The following is an 18,579-nucleotide window of genomic DNA, read 5'->3' on the forward strand; positions in this document are numbered from 1 at the left end:
CTTCTGACAAACCTAAGTTGCTACATATTGTTAATGCCTTCAGACAGGGACAACAGGGGCATGGATAGGTGGGGGAAAATGGTTTATACCTCTACTGCCCCCCCTCCCCCCTTGAAGGCTACAGATGATCAGACCCAGATGATCAAATACTTGCTGTTTGTTCTTAACATTCTAAGCAAGGTAGTGGTGGATATGCAGGGCAAAGAGTCTAAGCAACAGATCTTGTACCTGGTAAATCATGCTACTCAGGGGGTCATGCACAGTATAAAATGCAGCTGTGATTCTGTTGAGGCCACCTACAGAGCAACTGTTACAGGTACAGTCATCTGCAGATGCGCATGATTTCACATCCAGCCCATGCCAGAAGATTTAAAAGATAATCTCACTGATTCATCCTGGACAAAAATCTTTTTTTTTTTCAGCCACAAGCAGCTAGCCTATTGAAACCTTACAAGGGCAGTGTAACACTATGAAATAATCTAGATGCCAATGAAATTACCAGGCCAAACTTGCCACTTTTGTTAGAAGGTAGCATAGACCTCTCAAAAAGCACAAGAAGGTGCCCAGGAAAAAATTCCAGAAAAACCCGAAAGGAATCCTGGATCTGGGAAGCCTATCTTCTAAACCCTTTCTCCTCACCAGTAGTCCTTCCCTTTCCCTCTCAGAAAGTCTCATGTCAATCCATCTAATACTGGGTAAAGATTACTACAGACAAGTGGGTAGCATCAATCATAAAGGGCTGTGCTGTATCTTAGAAGGAATTCCATCCCTTCAACAGCATTCCGCCTCCACCCCACAATCATTTAAATCTCTTTCTCTCTCTTCCTTCAGGAGCTGCAGTCCCAAGACACAGTAGAATCCGTGCCTCTTCAATTTATGGGACAGGGTTTTACTCCAGGCTGTTTCTGGTTCCAAGAAAAGGACGACCATGGAGGTTTATACTGGATTGACCTCTGTCTCTCTGCTGAACACCTTCTGCTAGTTTCCAGCTTTCAAAATGCTCTCCCTCCAGACCCTGTTATCCTTTATTTACCCACAGTCATTTCTAGTTTCCATGAATCAGAAGCATGCCTGCATGTTCTCATGCATCCCTCCTTTCTGCGGTTCTTTACTGGCTCATCACACTTTGTTTACTCAATTGCCTTTTGGACTTTCTGCAGCTCCCAGAGTATTCACAAGGTGCCTCACACCTATGATGGCCTTTTTTCTTAAGACTCAAGGAATTAATATATCCCTCTTGTCTATTTGCTTATCTAGGCCCCACTACCTCAGATCTTAGTGCAACAGCTCCAATTCACTCTCAAACCTCTGCAATTGAGATTCACAGTCAACTAAATAAAAATGTTCCATCTAGCCCACTCAAAACCTTGTTTTCATGGGATGTGGGTTGGGCATGGAAAACATGTAGGTCTTTCTTACCTCAGGAGAAGGTGCAGTGCATTACAGTTAACTTCCAGTAGTGCCTATTATCCATCAAAGCCTCCTCAACTATCAGGATTCTAAGAGCATTACAGGTTATGGCTGCAACCATTCCAGTGTTTCCTTTAGCCAGACTGCATATGAGGAAAGTTCAGTAGTACCTGAAAAATGCGTGGTCCCAACACACTTGTTCCCTAGACACAATTATCACCCTATACTTTGTCTCTCAAGGAGAGCCTATGGTGAGTGATTCAGGTGAACCTTAATCCAGGATTACCTTTCAAAACACAGACATCAGGTTAAGAAATGTACACAAATGCTTCATATGAAACTTGAACAGTCATCCACTAGGTCCAGAGCTATTCAGGAAAGAACACATCAGCCTGAAAGATGAAGGCTTTCATTCCAGTTCTTTAGGTTTTCTTCCACCTCTCGAAACCTGGGTCTGTACGAGTATTCACAGACAGCACTCCAGTCATGTGGTACATGAGAAAAAGCAGGAAGGAAGCAGGTCATGCAAACCATGCAGTTAAGGCCCAGATTGCTTGGGACCTGGCTACCCAGAGGGACTTGTCCCTTCAAGCAGTATTCTTTCCATCACAAGAAATGTTCTGGTGACCCATCTAAGCAGGCCAATCAGTGACCTCCGTGAATGGACCCCTCAACAGATATGTCTTCCTAGATATAGTCCACAAGTGGGGAATGCCACAGACAAGACTTGTATGCCTTGGAGAGCAACAAGCCACTCCACCTCATTTGCAGTAGGACTTCTTGTCCCTTAGCATGGAGGACAGATGCACTCTTCAGTGGATAGGGAGGTTCCTTTATACCTTCCTCTAATACCAAAACATTCTACTAGTGACTCTCTTTTGGCTAAGGCAGAATTTGTTCCCCTTTCCCCCTTAGGCAGGAACAGTCACCACAAACTGCTCGACAAAGTGGATGTCATCCCAACCTAAGCCTGTGGATGATAGGATTCTAATCCCTTCTAGACATTCATTTTTTGAGGATGTGCTTCGGGTTCTGCATGAGTCAAGGAGACCCACCACTCAAAAATCTTATAATGCCAAATGGAAGAGATTTTGTATATGGTGTCATTCAAGCAGTTAGGACCCCGCAAAATCAGAGGTTCTTGTCTTGTCTTATTTGTGAGAGCCCATGAAAACAGGTCTAGTATATTCCTGTATAAAAGCCCACCTGTCAGCCATCTCAGCCTGCCTACCCCTCAGTCCTCCAGTTATGCCCCGACTTGATGTCAGACAATTTCTAAAAAGGGTGCTGCACCTAACATCCCAGAGGAAACTTGTGCCCCCCACCTTGGGATTTAAGCTCTGTACTAGAAAAACTCCCTCTCCCTCCTCCTCTAATCTCAAGTTCTGCAACTGAAAAAACATTCTGTTGCTGGCTCTCAGTTCTGCTAGGAAAGGTACAGAAATATAGGCACTCATGGCTGTCCTTTTTTTCTTTTTCTTGTTTTTCACAAGAGCAGCGTGTCCCTGAGGGTTAACTCCTGTTTCCTAAAGTGATGAACAATGTTTCTCAACCAGGACACCAGTCTGCTCACTTTCTTTCCTAACCCACAGAACAGGGGTGAAAGACTCCTACCTTCCTTAGATGTGCATATACAGCTGATATTTTATTTGGACAAGACTAAGCCTGTTAGTAGTTCAGATCAATTGTTTGTCTCTCTGATGGACTACAAGACAGGGCCAGACAGTATCTATACAAACCATTGCAAGCTGGGTTTTTGAGTCCATTTCTTTTTGTTAATCGCACCATGGCAACCCCATGCCCTACTCTCCATGGGCTCACTTTACCAGAGCAGTGGCCTTCTGTGGTGTTTCTACAGTGGGGTAAATACCAGGACAATCCTGGAAGCTGCCAAGTGGCTTTCTGTGTACACCTTCACTGAACATTATAGAATAAATACCTTTTCAAGATACAGGGCAGCTTTCACCAGGTCATTCCCTTCTGGACTCTTGGACAGTTCTCACATTTTGAACTACCCTCCCTTCTGTTCCTTTAAGCTGTGTAAATCACTCATCCATTTGGAATACTGCAACAGTGATTTCAGTCAGGACATAGTGCAGCTGTGTAAGAACTTACCATAACAGTAACTGTACTACTGATCACTACAATATTCCTTTCCACCCTCTTTCCCCTTATCGGATATTGCTTCCTGTATCCTTTTTTTCTTGTCCTGTCTGGAAGACCCTAAAATCAGGGGGGCTTCTCTCACCACATATTTCACACTTCCTCCTAGCTGATCACTTACCTCTAGATGTTTTTAGGCTGCTGGCTTGGAGTAAATTTGAGGATTTACACCCATACATCTGTCTGTATACCCCCTAACCATGCAAGCTAAGGCCATACATTGGACTTAAGCTCCAGGGGAAGTTTCAGCTTTGTACCTGTTTGGAATATTGCAACAGTGATCAGTAGGACATCTACTGTTATGGTAATGTCTAATACAACTGTACTTTCTCCATTCGCATGGCACAAACCCTGCCTGGAGACTGTGGTTAAATAGTGATTTCAGAGGGTCAGATAGGTCATGCTTCAGGTTGTTTAGGAGGCATCCTGGGGTATGATCTGGGCCCATCGATGCAGTGTTCATAGCCTCTGAGGGTGCATTTTGGACCTGCTCCTTAGTGATAGTTAGGGCAGTTCTGTTAAGTGTGTGTGTGTGTGTGTGTCGGGGGGGGGGGGCAGAATTGAGCTGAATTTGTCAGCCAGCAGGTTTGCTACATCTTCCAGGCCCATGTAAGTGACTTCATTAGCATTCAGTTCTGTGCACCAGAGCGCACAGCTTTTGAGGTTCTGGACATAGCTAAACGATTGGAAACCACAACAAGTACAAATATGATTCTGTCATTGTCCATGTTGGTGTGAACGACCTGAGATGTACCTCCTTGGACTACATGAAAGGAGACATGGAAGAGCTCTTCGATCTTGTAGCCCAGGCAGGTCAGACCTAGCCCTGAGTAGCATTCTGCCATCGCCCAGAATGATAACGCAGTACAAGGACAAAATGATTGACTTCAACAATTGGCTAAGCTTCTGGTGTCATTCTAAGGGGATCCAGTATCTGTCTGCCTGGGACGACATGGTCGACATACCACAAAGCTTTGCCAGAGATGGCTTGCACCTGTTGCTCCTGGGATTCCGGATACTGGCTAAGGGTCTTGCTGCCCCTATAGTGCCTTTTTTAGGCAAGGTTCAAATGACAAATTCACCACCGTAAGAGGAACAGACAGGCAAAAACTGTGGTTAATGCTACTTAGTGCTAGAAGTCTAAATCTCAAAATCCACTCACTCGAGGCACTCCTTAAAATGGAGAACATCGATATCTGCTCAGTGACTGAGACCTGGCTCTAGAGAGCACCCCTGCATTACCAGGCTATAACTCCTATCGCACTTTTTGACCATCTAACCTGGACCAGAACACCAAAGGGTGGAGGTGTGTCCATATTCATTAAGGATATCCACACCTCCAGGCTAGTTGCGCAGCATAATACATCCAAGGTTATCCAAGTGCAACTAACTCTGGGCAAAACAGCAATCCAAATTGTAGCTTGCTACAGATCCCCCACCATGCCCCAGGATTCCCACTTCTCTTTTCTTGATATACTGGAAAATATTAGGGTTCAACCAAACGCCCCAATAATGGGCGATTTCAACTACCCCACCATTAACTGGGAAAACTACTCGTGTACCAACTCCTTCACTCCGCTTTCTGGAATTCATAAATTCCAATGCCCTGGATCAACTTATCCACACCCCCACCATAGGCAACAATATCCTAGACCAACTTCATGCTTCTTAAGACAGAAGTGGTGAACTTCATGACACACATGGAGGTGGACAATACAGTTACGACTGCTGAATCCTGCACAAATGCACTCTATAAGCACTTACACGAGTGGATGGATTGTGCTATCCCAAACAGAACCAAGACAGTATCCCCCAAAAACAGGAAGCCAATCTGGTGGTCCCCCTGCCATAAACAAACTCTACAACAGAAGGAAGAAACTTTTGCAAAAGAGAGTAAAATCCCATGAGTGGAGGAGCTCCCTGGTCAGACTCAGTAAGAAGCTGAGATCCCTTATAAAATCCTCCAAAGCTAGCTACGAAAACAAAATTGCCACTCATTCTAAGGGCAACCATAAAGCATTCTATAGCTATGTCAGGAATCTCAATGGCAACATCCAGATCTGCTCTGAGTTACAGCACAACGGCACGAAAATTACAGAACCAACTGATATTGCCAACATCTTGGCAGATAGGTTCAGTGCTAACTTTACCCCCCTTTCACCACATAAAGGGCCCATATCTATACAGGAAGAGTACAGAGTCCCTGTAATCACATCTATGCAGGTAAAAGCTGCACTCTCTAAAACCAAAACCACATTATCCATGGGACCGTGCAACATCCCAGGCTGCATTTTACATGAACTTCAGAATGAACTGGCTCCCCATTTAAGCACCATGTTCAGTCGTAGTCTCATGTCAGGCTTTGTGGTCACTGAATGGTGCACAGCAACAGTTATCCCACTCCACAAAGGGGGAGCCACCACTGATCCTGGGAACTATTGCCCTATTAGCCTGATGAGCCTGGTCTGCTAGGCCATGGAACTCTTACACAAAGACATTGGAAACCTCCAAACTCTGGACCCCACCCAGTTTGGGTTTGTGAAAGGCAGATCATGCCTTCTGAACCTGATAGACTTCTTTGAGGCCGTCACCAAAGCCATAGAGGGTAAGGTGGTTCACACAGCCTGTCTTGAATTTGCCAAGGCTTTCGACACTATCCCCCATTCTGGAATTATAGCTAAACTTGCTAAACTAGGTATAAATCCCTAAGTCATAAGATGGGTTGCCAACTGGCTCACTGACAGAGCCCAAACTGTAAAAGTTGCAGACCCCAAATCTGACTTCAAACCAATGACAAGTGGAGTACCAGAGGGTTCAGTCCTGGGATCTCTCCTGTTTGGTATCTACTTCTCTGAAGTACAGGCTAACACAAAAGGCATTTAGCTAATGAAGTTCACAGATTACTGCAAACTAGGAGCCATAGTTGAGTCCCCAAATGATGTGGACATCCTACAGAAGGGCTTCAGTGAGACAGATGCCTGGTGTCAGAGCCATGGCTTCAAGCTCAATGCCAAGAAGTGCATGGTCATCCCCTTTGGTAAAAACTCTGTACCCATAAACTACCACATAGGCAGCAGTCTACTTAATGCCGAATGTGTGACAAGAGACCTGCGGACCCAGGTGGACAGTAGTCTCTCCTTTGATAATCACATTGCCACAGTAGTCGGGAAATCTTTCTATGTGGCACACCTCATCACAAAAGGGTTCTCATCCAGGGAAAAAGAGGTCATTGTTCCCCTCTACTCGGCACTCATTAGACCCATTATAGAGTACAATGCCCCTTTTGGCATGTACCTCACAAAATATCTGCAGCAGCTGGAAAGGCCACAGAAGTACCTCACAAAGAGGATTACTCACTTTAAGCAGTTGCCCTACACTGACCGTCTCAAAAAACTCCAGCTTTACTCTGTAACGTATCACCTACTCTGAGGAGATCTGTGCCTAACATATAAAGCTATGTTAAACCCAGAGCTGTTGGACAGTCTACACCTAAAGAAATCCCAATCCCTCCGAGCTACACGCTCTAGGGACCTAATCCTTGTCACCACAATAAACAGGACATGCTGGAGGGATAGATTCCTGTTCCAGAGACTTCCTATACTCTGGAACAAGCTACCCATCTATGTCAAGCAAAGTTCCTCATTAGCACTCTTCAAGAAAAATCTTTGAGTGTATGGGAAATAGGAAATACACCCCGGGGATCACTTCTGTGGCTCTGCTGGACAGGGGCACAGGAAATTAACTTTCTTGGGTGGCGTAAGCCAGGGAACCTTGTTGGCTAGGTTTACGTAGGCCCTTGGGCCAGGAGACTAGTACCTACCTATGAATATGATCTACCACTTTTTGCTGCTGCCTCAAAAAAAAAAAAAAAATATGAAAACACCATCAAAACCACTTCAAGTAAAACATGCAGAATTATCACTCTTGCCTAGACAAGAAAAAACATTGCCTGACAAGAGCAAAAATGAAATATCTTTATCTCACACACAAGACAGAGCTCTCATTGGCCTCTGTTTAAAAGTTTTTAGTCATTTAGTTGCTAAATTCTCCCTAAAACACCCTCCTATAACTTTATAAATTGCAACGGCTTCTGCTTGAAACACCTGCATCTTAAGGAAATTATTATTGGTCATTCTGGATTGAATTGAAATCCTACCTGTTAAACCAATCTGAATGCAAATGCCATCTGTCTGCACACAATACATTCACCTTTGCCTATATCATATTCTCCCATATAATGCCATCTGATAATAGATTACTGCAACTCTTTTACCACATACAATATCTTCCAAATTCTAGTACTTCCTTGTCACCCTTCCTCGTTACTTCCTTCTCATTTACAATTTCCCCCCACTTTTTTACTTAATACTATACGTAATGTACATGGGTGATTACATAGTAGTGGTGTAAATTGAACTTCCTTTAAGCAGTCCTTCATGTGTGTGTGTTAATGAAGTATAATAATTTCTTCTGTACATTTTATCTTTATTGTATTATCGTGTAATATTTGTTTTCTGTACTTCTGGACGAAGACTGAAATTGGTCCATTGAGTTCTGAGCTCTACCCTGAAAAATTCAAATACGTGTATTTAGGGGTTGCGTATGTATTGTGTGTGCAAGTTGCAGGTACATGATTATAGACTCTGCTCTGTAGCCTGTAGGACTACCTGAAACGTTAAGAAAAAAAAAAAAACTACACTACAGCCATTTCCTGCTTTCTTTTCACCTTTTCTCCATCTAATGGGTGGCTCCCATATATGATACCTGTACAACATGTCACTGTGATGTTTAAGTACTCTGAATATAGCTATGTCAACTTTACATAAACTATAGGTGAAAAATCTTGTTTAAACAATAGTGGATTAAATTGTAATACACTTCATATTTATGTGATGACTGTATGCAATATTCAGTTCAGCTGTGGTGGAAATATCCTATACTTCTGCAGTGTGCGTATAGTGTACTGGTAATACAACAAACTGGCATCACAGTATGCTGAAATTACACATTAGTATACAATTAATAGATATCTTATAGTCATGACAAGGAATTGTGGGTAATATACAGCCTATAGTAGAACACATGTTTTAAAACTCTGCATCTATATCCATATATACTATAAACATGTTTGTGTAGATGTCCAAATCTCTGTGTGACTTGCAGTGTTTTATGCAGATGTAGAAAAAAACTGAGCCATAAATACCTTCATTTATAAACTTTCCAACAGGTACTACATGTTGATAAAGGAAAGGGCAATGTTTCACAGATGATGGGAGAGTTTCAGAAAATGTCTCTACTTGAAATAATAATTGTTTAAGTAAATGGCAGTTGGTGTTACAGTAATGTGGTAATGCAGTGTTCTTGGAATGCTAAGTTGTAGTTATGTGTGTATGTATGTACGCAAAGCCTGTAATGTGCTGCTCCATTAGGTATACATCTTTATCAACAGAGTTGATACAACCAACATAGTGAGGGAAAAAATCACAAACTCTTAATATTCATACCTGTAATATTTGCTGTGCATGTGGTAATTGCTAAACTGTCCTGGTAATGTAATATGAACAGATTTTATATTACCTGTGTATGTAACTGCTATGAATTCAGTGTGGCATGTCTGCTGTGATGTAAGCATATAACCTTTACTACAAGTATTCAACCAATCACAAATAGGTATTTGGGTAACATACTGACCACTAATGTGAATATGGTTTCCCCCTCCCAAGTCTTCTATGTTTTATCAAAATGGCAAAGCCTGTTGTACTAATATAGGATAATGGGATACTGGTTACTATAGCTACCAGTACTATTTAGTAATATGCAACCATGTTCTTAGAGCTAATTTCTGTCCACATTACATTTGTTTTTTTTGTATTTGTGTGTGTGTGTGTGTGTGTGTGTGTGTGTGTGTATATATATATATATATATATATATATATATATATATATATATATATATATATATAAAGCCGAAAGACACAACCACAACATATGTATATATATATATATATATATATATATATATATATATATATATATGAGAGAGAGTGTATATGTATACATATAATATATACATATATATATATATATATATATATATATATATATATATATATATATATTATATCAAGTTTGCGTGTATGTGTGTGTTTGTTTATATAGTTAATTACATGCTTCACCCCCAGACTCATGCTCAAATTGTGCAGGCTACCCCTTACTAACCAGTAATAGATATGCGTATATCCAGGAGCGATCATACTGTATGGTAGTCGTAACTACCTGCAATATTTGAGACATACCTGCAAAGTCCAGTCATTTCTGCAACTTTTCCCATCTTTCACTCTTTTGATAAATTCTGCATCATATGGATGTTTCTCTGCAAGTCTTTCTTGCTATATATCCATGGATGTTACATGGGTTGGGCTAACCTTTACTCTACATGATAGCACAGTTATTCAGGTGGGATGGGTTGCCAAATGGATATTGGAGGAGAGCTAATAAACCAGGAAGCTGCCATTGCTGCTCACTGAAGATGACTTGAAACAGTGCTAGGAGCCCTACTACTATGTGATTCCACATATAGAAGGTGGCTGCAAGCTGTTGGGCATGGGTCACTCTCTAGAACGGAGATTGGGGGACTAAACTAAAGTAGGAACAACCCCTCCACATGGCTTCCCAGTTCATCTAACCCAAATGTGATTCATAGTTCTGGTCTTCACCAAGACCCGAGGTCAGAAGCATCCTCTGCTTCTCACTCCAGTCACCCTTCACCAAAGAGAGTCAAGCAAGCATAGTGTCATCATCCTTACTTCCTTTTCCCATTTCAGCTCCTTCAGGTACTAGGGCCACTAAATGAACCCATGTCACTTGGGTCATTACCAGTGTTTCAGCCCTATGCATCACTGGAGCTATCTTCCCCTACAAGACCGGAGGAGATTGGCATATACTTATGTTATCAGTAGGTGTTTGTAGACATTGGTGCTGGGAGTCAGCAATCCTTGACATGCTACTCATTTCAGAGAGAGTAACACTGCATGTTAATGAGGCCTGTTACCAGGGTCGGCCTTAGATCAAGTGGTGCCTTAGGCAAAAGGACTCCACAGCGCCACCCCCCACCTGGTGCCCCCATCCTGGTCTGTTTACACCATCTAGATTACTGGAAAAGTGCCCCTGCCAGAGTGGCGCTCTAGGCAGCCGCCTAGTTGGCCTATGCCTAAGGCCGGCTATGCCTGTTACTGATGTATGATGATACAGAGCTAACTCTGCTGTTTGGTCTGTTCTACAGCACTGTAGTACTCCTATATGCATACGTATGTGAAATTACCTCAACGTAGGGAGATGGTGCAGTTACCTGGTAACAGTTGATGCCCACTGATTTCCCATTTCTTATGCTGTGTCACATTTTAACTCCATGTTTTATATGTTTGTGACTTTAGTGCTCCTGCTGTGTGACTGATGTTGAACACTTTTGCATTGAAGGTGGCCTATATATTGTAATACTGCCTTCAATACTAAGGCTTCCTTTGTAAATTGTTCTATATGGATGGTAGTACTTCCACTGTAATGCTTGTTTGAACCTTATCTGGTATTGATGCATATTTACCACGTATTTATGTTGTCAGTAGCTTAGAAAGCTACTTGTGAACAGTTATTCATAACCTAATGCTGTGTATCGCTAATGTCTGCAAGTATTTGCACATCATTGTGGCTGTGTAGAAAAAGTCTCAGCATTCAGACAGTGATGTTTACTTTCTCAAATATACACAATACAGGTGTCTGTGTTCACGTGTACACATAAGTGTAATGTAAACAAAGTCAACATGCAATGGATTAGTGCACATTCAATAGTTTTGTGAATGCTACATGCAAATCACATGTGAACACTTATATCACCCCTTTATTTACTTCCAAAAGCATTGGACTAGTGTAGTTTAAGGTTTTTTGGAAATCCACCCCAACAAACAAAAAAAAAAATACTATAATGTTCAAACAGCCATACAACTAGATATACCTAAATAACAAAGAAAGTAAAATAGATCATAGGTGGTTGCTAGGCTAATGACTACAAGGGCTTTTTAAGCTTAGCTTTGCATCCCAAATTTCTGACAAGTTCTAATACCCTAGCATGGTCCTGGGAGATGAACCATTTACAGACTGGCTGTGTCCATTAGAGACATAGGTGCCAAGCAAGTGATGAGTTTCCAGTTTCACATCAATTGTCCAAGTTGCATTTGAATTGGGTTAGGGAAGAACTCTGCTTCACATGGATAGAGAGCCTGTTCCATAGACAGGGTAGTCTCTGGAATGCATACCTATCTGTCCAGCAGGGGTCCTATTTATATCACAGGCAAGGTTTAAGTCTTTCGAATGAGTAATTCTGGTGCTGTTTGCTTTGTGCATATGCAGGAGGTCCATATGCCTGGGATAGATGGAAGCAGGACTGTTCGCCCCCAGACGGTTCGACCCCAATGCATTTCTATACAATTTCATGTATAAATTTATATGTATTTTATATGTGATTTTTCTTTTTTAGTGGACAGTTCGACTCCGGACTATTTGACCCCAAATATATTCTAGTAAGTACTTTATCATTGTTATTATTTAATCAATTATTCAATAATAACACTGTTAATTTTTCATTGTAAATATATATATATTTTTTACTTTAATATTTTTATTTAATTTAATTATTACATTGGTTAGTATAAATATAACACATAAACTTTTAACATATAACAACTAGTGTTATGTTTTATCCCACATTGGTCAAGCCTAAATCATATAACCACTGACTAATTAACTAAACAAAACATTGCTGCATGTGCACATCTCATACAACATATTGAAAAATATAACGAATATATATACATGAATGACTGAAAACTAATTCACATAGTAATAACTACTTGTTTGTCTTTTCGGCTTTTCCCGGTTAGGGGTCGCCACAGCGGAACTGCGGTCTGCTAATGATTGGCAGTAGATTTTTGTGGTGCCGAGTTGCCAGTCCAATGCCCTACCTTCAGAGAAAGCAAGCCCATTTACGCATGTCTTTTGGAGGCCACTCGACCGCACTACTACTTACTAAAAAAACTTAAAAGGGTCCCACATTCAGTGATGTATTCTTAATGACTACTGCTTCATAATCGTGAAACTAATCTCCTGTACGTGTACATAAAACACGGTGTCAGGTTGTCATAGCAACCTAAGCAGATTTTAATGTCTCACTAAAAAATAGCACATAAGTGATCAGATGTAACACTCAAGCATATGTTTGAGTGCATCACCAAAAACAAATATATCTAATATCAAAATATAATTTAATAAAAACCTTTAAAACATGTAAGCTCACTCAAACACTACTTTCTAATGACCAGACCGAACATTTGAACTGACAAATTATAAACATGTGCATCCGTATCGTGTCTATATATTATCTGTGGAACAATGGATATAGTGCATAAGTAAAAATTATCTAAATGCAGACCAAACACCCGATGATGCAAAAGATATGATGTAAAAGAACTGGCTACAATAAATAATTGAACCTGCACCTACAAAGTTAAGACACTTGCACTGTTGTAGAGATAATAATGTTGCACACCGAACAACTAAACTACAAATTAATTCAACTAACTAATTGCATTTTTTGTAAAGTAAGTGTAGTCGAAGCACATAAGTAGAAAATAAAAAGACTGTCTAAACCAATTTTAAGAATGTTTAAACAGTCTCTCTCTTCTGTTTATGCTTTGATGTGCTTCGGCTTCACTTACATTATTTTTTTTATTCAGGTCCAACTGTCCGGGGTCAAACTGGTCGGGGGTGAATTGGCGGGGTCCAAACGTCCTGTACCCATCCCTGTATTCGGTCTCCTACAGGCTTTTGAGGGGAGATATATCCGGGTAGGAGACAGAATACAGGGATAGGGCCTTGAGGCAGTCTGGGTAGGGCATTTTACTTAACCTCTGTATTCTTTTAGTGAGGAACCTCTGTGGATGTTTCAACTGTTGGGATATACCTGTTTAGGTATACACCAAAGGGGGCATTGTACTCATTATAGGTCTGAATACCAAATACAGTGGAACAGTGACTTCCTTGGACTTGGATGCCATACTTTTGTTTATAAGTTGCGCAACATAGAATGATTTCCTCACCATTGTAGACACGTGATGGTCAAAGACTAGATTACTATCTATGTCCCTAAGCCCCTGACTACTGGGTCATCTCTAAGGGGTGTGTTGTTAATATGATAGTTACCAGGTATGGATGACTTCCCAAAGGATAGTGTTATGCATTTCATGGCATTTAGTTTAGTACATGGCTTTGACACCAGTTTTTTGTCTGGAACATTTGTGTCAGTGTGAGATTCAATGACAGCTCCTAATTTGCAATCATCTGCAAATTTAGTCAGCCAGAGACCACTGACATTGGCTTTGACTTCTGAGAAGTGCCAAAAAGGAGCAGGCCAAGGACTGATCCCTGAGGGACCCTACTTGTGACTGGCCTCTTTGTAGATGTGGACTCCCCAGTTCTAACTTCCTGGGTCCTGCCTGTGAGCATGTTGGCTAACCACCAGATGACAGATGGGGTTGTACCTAACCTCTTGAGTTTGTCAACAATGCCCGAGTGGGGTATTGTGTCAAATGCCTTGGCCAAGTCAAGGTAGGCAGTGTGAATGATTTTGCCCTTATCCGTTCCTTTGGTGACCTTCTCAAAGTTGTCCACCAGGTTGAGTAGACGTAATGTGCCCTTGACAAAACTAAACTGGGTTGGGTCCAGTGTCTGGAGGTTTACTGTATCTCTGTTGATCATCTTCATGGTAATTCTTTTCATGGCTTTACATATAAGACTAGGGAGACTTATGGGTCTGTAGTTTCCAGTGTCTGTAGATGGCCCACCTTTGTGCAGAGGGATGACTGTTGCCTTTTTCCATTCATGAGGCATGAAGCCTGTTTGGAGGCAAAAGTTAAATAATAATTCCAGAGGCCCTGATAGGTCCTGTTGCATGCTATTTAGAAGGCATCCTGGGATATTGTCTGGGCTCACTGATGCAGTGTTCTTGGTCTTAGAGCATTAAGGACGTGTTCCTTAGTGACAGTAGGGGGGAGTTCCATTTAATATTTCCTGAGGGAAGTTTGAAGGGGAGAGAGGAGTAAAGTTGGAGCTGAATTTGTCAGTCAGGAGGTTTGCTATATCTTGTCAGTATAGGTGATTCCATTTACAATGAATTGCGCACACAATTGTGCAATTGCCTTTGAGGTTGCGGATATAGCTAAAGAATGCTTTGTGGTTGTCACTTGCCTCATATTTGGCTTTGGTAGACTTTGTCCTCTGAGTGGTTTAGTTTGAGTGTGCTTTTATCCTGCTGGGTACTGCACCTCCTAATTTTGCAATGATTTCCTTCCTTCTGTTATAAAGCCTATTGATTTTGTGATTCCACCAGGGTGGCTTGTTTTTGGAGTTAGTTCTGCACTTCTGCCTCTATGCAGCTATTAACATGCTTATACAGGGTTTATGTGAAAAGTTCTGCATAGGCAGCAGTGTTCTCAGGGTTTATGGGGGCTTGAAATTTTTCCAGGTTCTCACTTATTAGCAGGATGTTAGCCTTAGAATAGCTCCTGAATATTCCAAGTTTAGCTAAGGGTCCAGGTTTTATTTTTACTAAAAAAGGAGACCATTTTGTGGTCTGGCCTTACCAGAGAAGGCATTACAGTAAGGGGTGTGCAGCACTCTTCCCATATTAGTGAGGACCAGATCCAGTATGGTTGCACACCTGGTGGGTGTATTTGACTATCTAGTCCAGGGAGTTTGTGTTTACAAAATCCAGGAATCTGTGTGCATGTATGTTTGGTGTTGCATAGGATTCCCAGTTAATAGTGAGGCAATTGTCACCCATGAATATGGTATTGGGTTGGATAGTTAGTATTTTTTATAAGTTTAAATACATGGTATGGGTTTCCTGGGTTATAGAGGGGAACCTATAACTTACAAGGAAGTGGTATTGTATTTTGCCTATGGTGATTTGAACATGGAGTAGCTGAAGTGCATTGTCCTGTTTGACCAGCCTTGAAGTATATCTATATTTGATGTTAATAGAGGTACCTCCACCTTTAGTCCCTGCCTGTGAAGGAGCTGGCTTAAATGTGTGGAAGTCATTCTAACCTTGCACTGTTGATGTGGTCTTCACGGCTTTAAAGTATAATTGACTAAATAACTAATAAAAACACTATGGGGGGGCTTTGACAATTGCATCCCCTACTTGTATATGCTAACTTCACAGATGCACAGTTGTGACCAAAGTGATGCAGTCTGTTAAAAGGCTAATGTAGATAGGGGGCACTGCTATGGCACATCATCCGTATTGCCTTATCAGCTATACTGTTACTATTACATTTTGTTGTACAGCTTCATCATTTTGATGAGAAATTCTTCTTCCGGTAAAAAAAAAAAAAAAAATTCATGTTGCAAATATTTGAGTTATTTTGAAGAGTTTTATATACTTTCATCAGTTTGTGTGATAAACATATTTTTTTATGCTTTATTGGTCTGTTTTTGATGTATAACATCAGGCTTATGATTAATTTTGCAATGATTAAACACCAATACTTTAGCATTAAATTCACGGGGAAGTTTTCTTTCTATGAGATGGAGTATTTATCCACAGAAAGCAACACATCTAGTGATTTGTCATACAAACAGCAGTACATAGGAAACGTACTAGTAGAAATGCAAGTTGTGCTAGTACTGTTCAGCCTTCTTGCCTCATTTCTTCTTTACCAAAAAATTAGTTGGGGTAGCTGGGCTGTGTAGCACTAATGAAGTTTGCAATTTGAAGCATGAAGGATAACCATAACAAGACAATGGTTTGATTGTTTGTCCACTTTTATGCCATTACTTGTGCTTAAATGTATATTTAAGTATTAGACAAAAGACTGGTGTTACCCAACATTGCATAATAGTTGATTTATTGTCTTTTCATGGTTTTGTTTAATAAGTAGAATTTGCATCGAAATTTTCCCATGACTATAGACAAAGTACTGAAAAGGATAGAAGCAACCTACATATTGCAGTTTTTTGATACTGTGGTGCCTAAGGGATTAAATCGAGGTTTTCCTTTTCAAACACTAATGAGTTAATTTATTAATTGTGTGAAGTGGTGATTGAGTTGTTATATATATAATGGTCACATTCACTGAATAACTCTCTGAAGTGCTTTATAGCTCGAATTGTTTTCTTTGGAAAAGATATAGTTATCTCCACTTTTGGATTTTTGTAAATGAGTTAAATTATTATAACTTAAATCAGTTTCCCAAATAGACAATTCTTTAAAAACTGCTCATCAGTGAAGGATATTTCAGTAAATAAAAGTGGTCTGCTTTGATTATGTAGATGCCACAAGAGGTTTGCTACGGCTCTGAATTGTTTAATTTTTCTGTGTAAACAAGTCTTATGAAAAAGTGTAAATATTGATGTTTTTTTTCTTTTGCTGGGGGTGCTGCAAGTTGTACAAGAAGTATCTGATTTTTAGCTGTTTTTCTACTGCAAGTACCTTCCTTTGGTGATTGTAGCTTTTTTTAATTTGACATGTCTGTTGGTTGTCTTTCACAGAAAAGAGAAGTGAGTTGCACAGATCGTCCTGACTTTTTTAAAGCTTACATGATGGGAGCATCAGCTTATGGAATTTAAGGTATTTTTTAGATCTTGAATTTCTTGCTTAATGCTTTTTCCACTGTTCTGTTCTTATTGTCTCCCAGGGTTGTTACTGTATTCTGGTTGTTTAACCTGTTTGTGTAAAGTCTGCCTCAGGGCATGTCTGCTACTTTTGTTTTGTGCATTGTTTTAATAGGATTATTGTCCCTCTTTGAACTGTTGGCCCAGTAATTGAGAGTTTAAGATTGCTGAATGTTCTGTTTATTTAAGTAGGAAGGCAAAGCCTTGAGCTGGTTACTTTAGGTTTGATGTGTAACACTTCAACAATGTAGGTGCAGAATACCTAAAGCATCATTTCGTAAACATGAATAACAAATGGTTTTCTGTGTGGTAAATAGAAGTTTTTTTTCTACATCACAATCAAGAGCAGTGAGTCTGTAATGTATCCTTTTAAGCTCAGACACAGCAGTGTGCACACATGAAGAATACAGCATTTAATTTATTCTGTAAGTTTTTATTTTTGGATATTTTTATAGGCAAGCTAGGAGTCATTTTACTTTGCTTGTATTTTACTTCTTGACTACTATATGGAATGATTACTTACTTTGCATGTGTATTTTTTTTTATTTACTACTTGTAAACTGTCTTAAGTTGACTGGTCTGAGGACTCTCTTCAGACACAACCCCGGTATGGTGGCATGTCATTACAACAGTGAAGAAATGGCAATATCAGTAGATGATTTAGAGTAACAGTCATTACAATATGATCAGACACAGTTTAAGTAAAACAGTATACAAAGTAAAAAGAAAACATATTAGAGAGAATAAATGTAGAGAAATGTTTAATTATACAGTGACCCCCCCCCCATTAATATTCCAAAACGTGCACGCTGATTGGTCAGCGTGCCCGTTGTAAATCCGACTTATACTAATGGAAAAGGTCCAGTTGCCTAGACTTTTTCCATTAGTATAAGTTTTGATTTTTTTGTGTGTTTTTGGTAACAATGGAGAATGGAAGAGCTCCGTTGCTGTAATCTCGCTATGTTAAATGAGTTTAACATAGCGAGATATCTTTAAAAAAAAAAAAGCAACTAAGAACTTCCTTTATCCGCTGCTTTTTTAAAAGATATCTCGCTACGTTAAACTCGTTTAACGTAGTGAGACAGCTTTAAAAAAGGGAACGTTTGGGAGGGTGGCTTAATGGCTAAGGTGTTTGCCTTACAAACACAAGGTGCAGGGTTAGACTCTCACAAGGGATAATTGGCTAGGCTTAAAATGGCTCGCAAGGGCAGTTAGCTTAGTACTAAACTATGAACCTATGAACCTATGAGCTATCTCGCTATGTTAAACTCTTTTAACATA

The 18,579-nt window shown here is 40.4% G+C and overlaps 1 long non-coding RNA gene across 1 annotated transcript in view; it reads left to right on the plus strand.

Moving 5' to 3' along the window:
* Window positions 1-17,250, plus strand: part of LOC122793420 — a 404,513-nt gene extending 387,263 nt beyond the window's left edge. The window contains exon 3 of the long non-coding RNA XR_006363479.1: window positions 17,176-17,250. This is a non-coding gene — a long non-coding RNA (uncharacterized LOC122793420). The remainder of the gene's footprint in view (window positions 1-17,175) is intronic.
* The last annotated feature ends 1,329 nt before the right edge of the window (window positions 17,251-18,579 follow it).

Source organism: Protopterus annectens, chromosome 2.part0, assembly GCF_019279795.1.
Source record: "Protopterus annectens isolate FY-2018-M chromosome 2.part0, PAN1.0, whole genome shotgun sequence".
Lineage (NCBI taxonomy): Eukaryota > Metazoa > Chordata > Ceratodontiformes > Protopteridae > Protopterus > Protopterus annectens.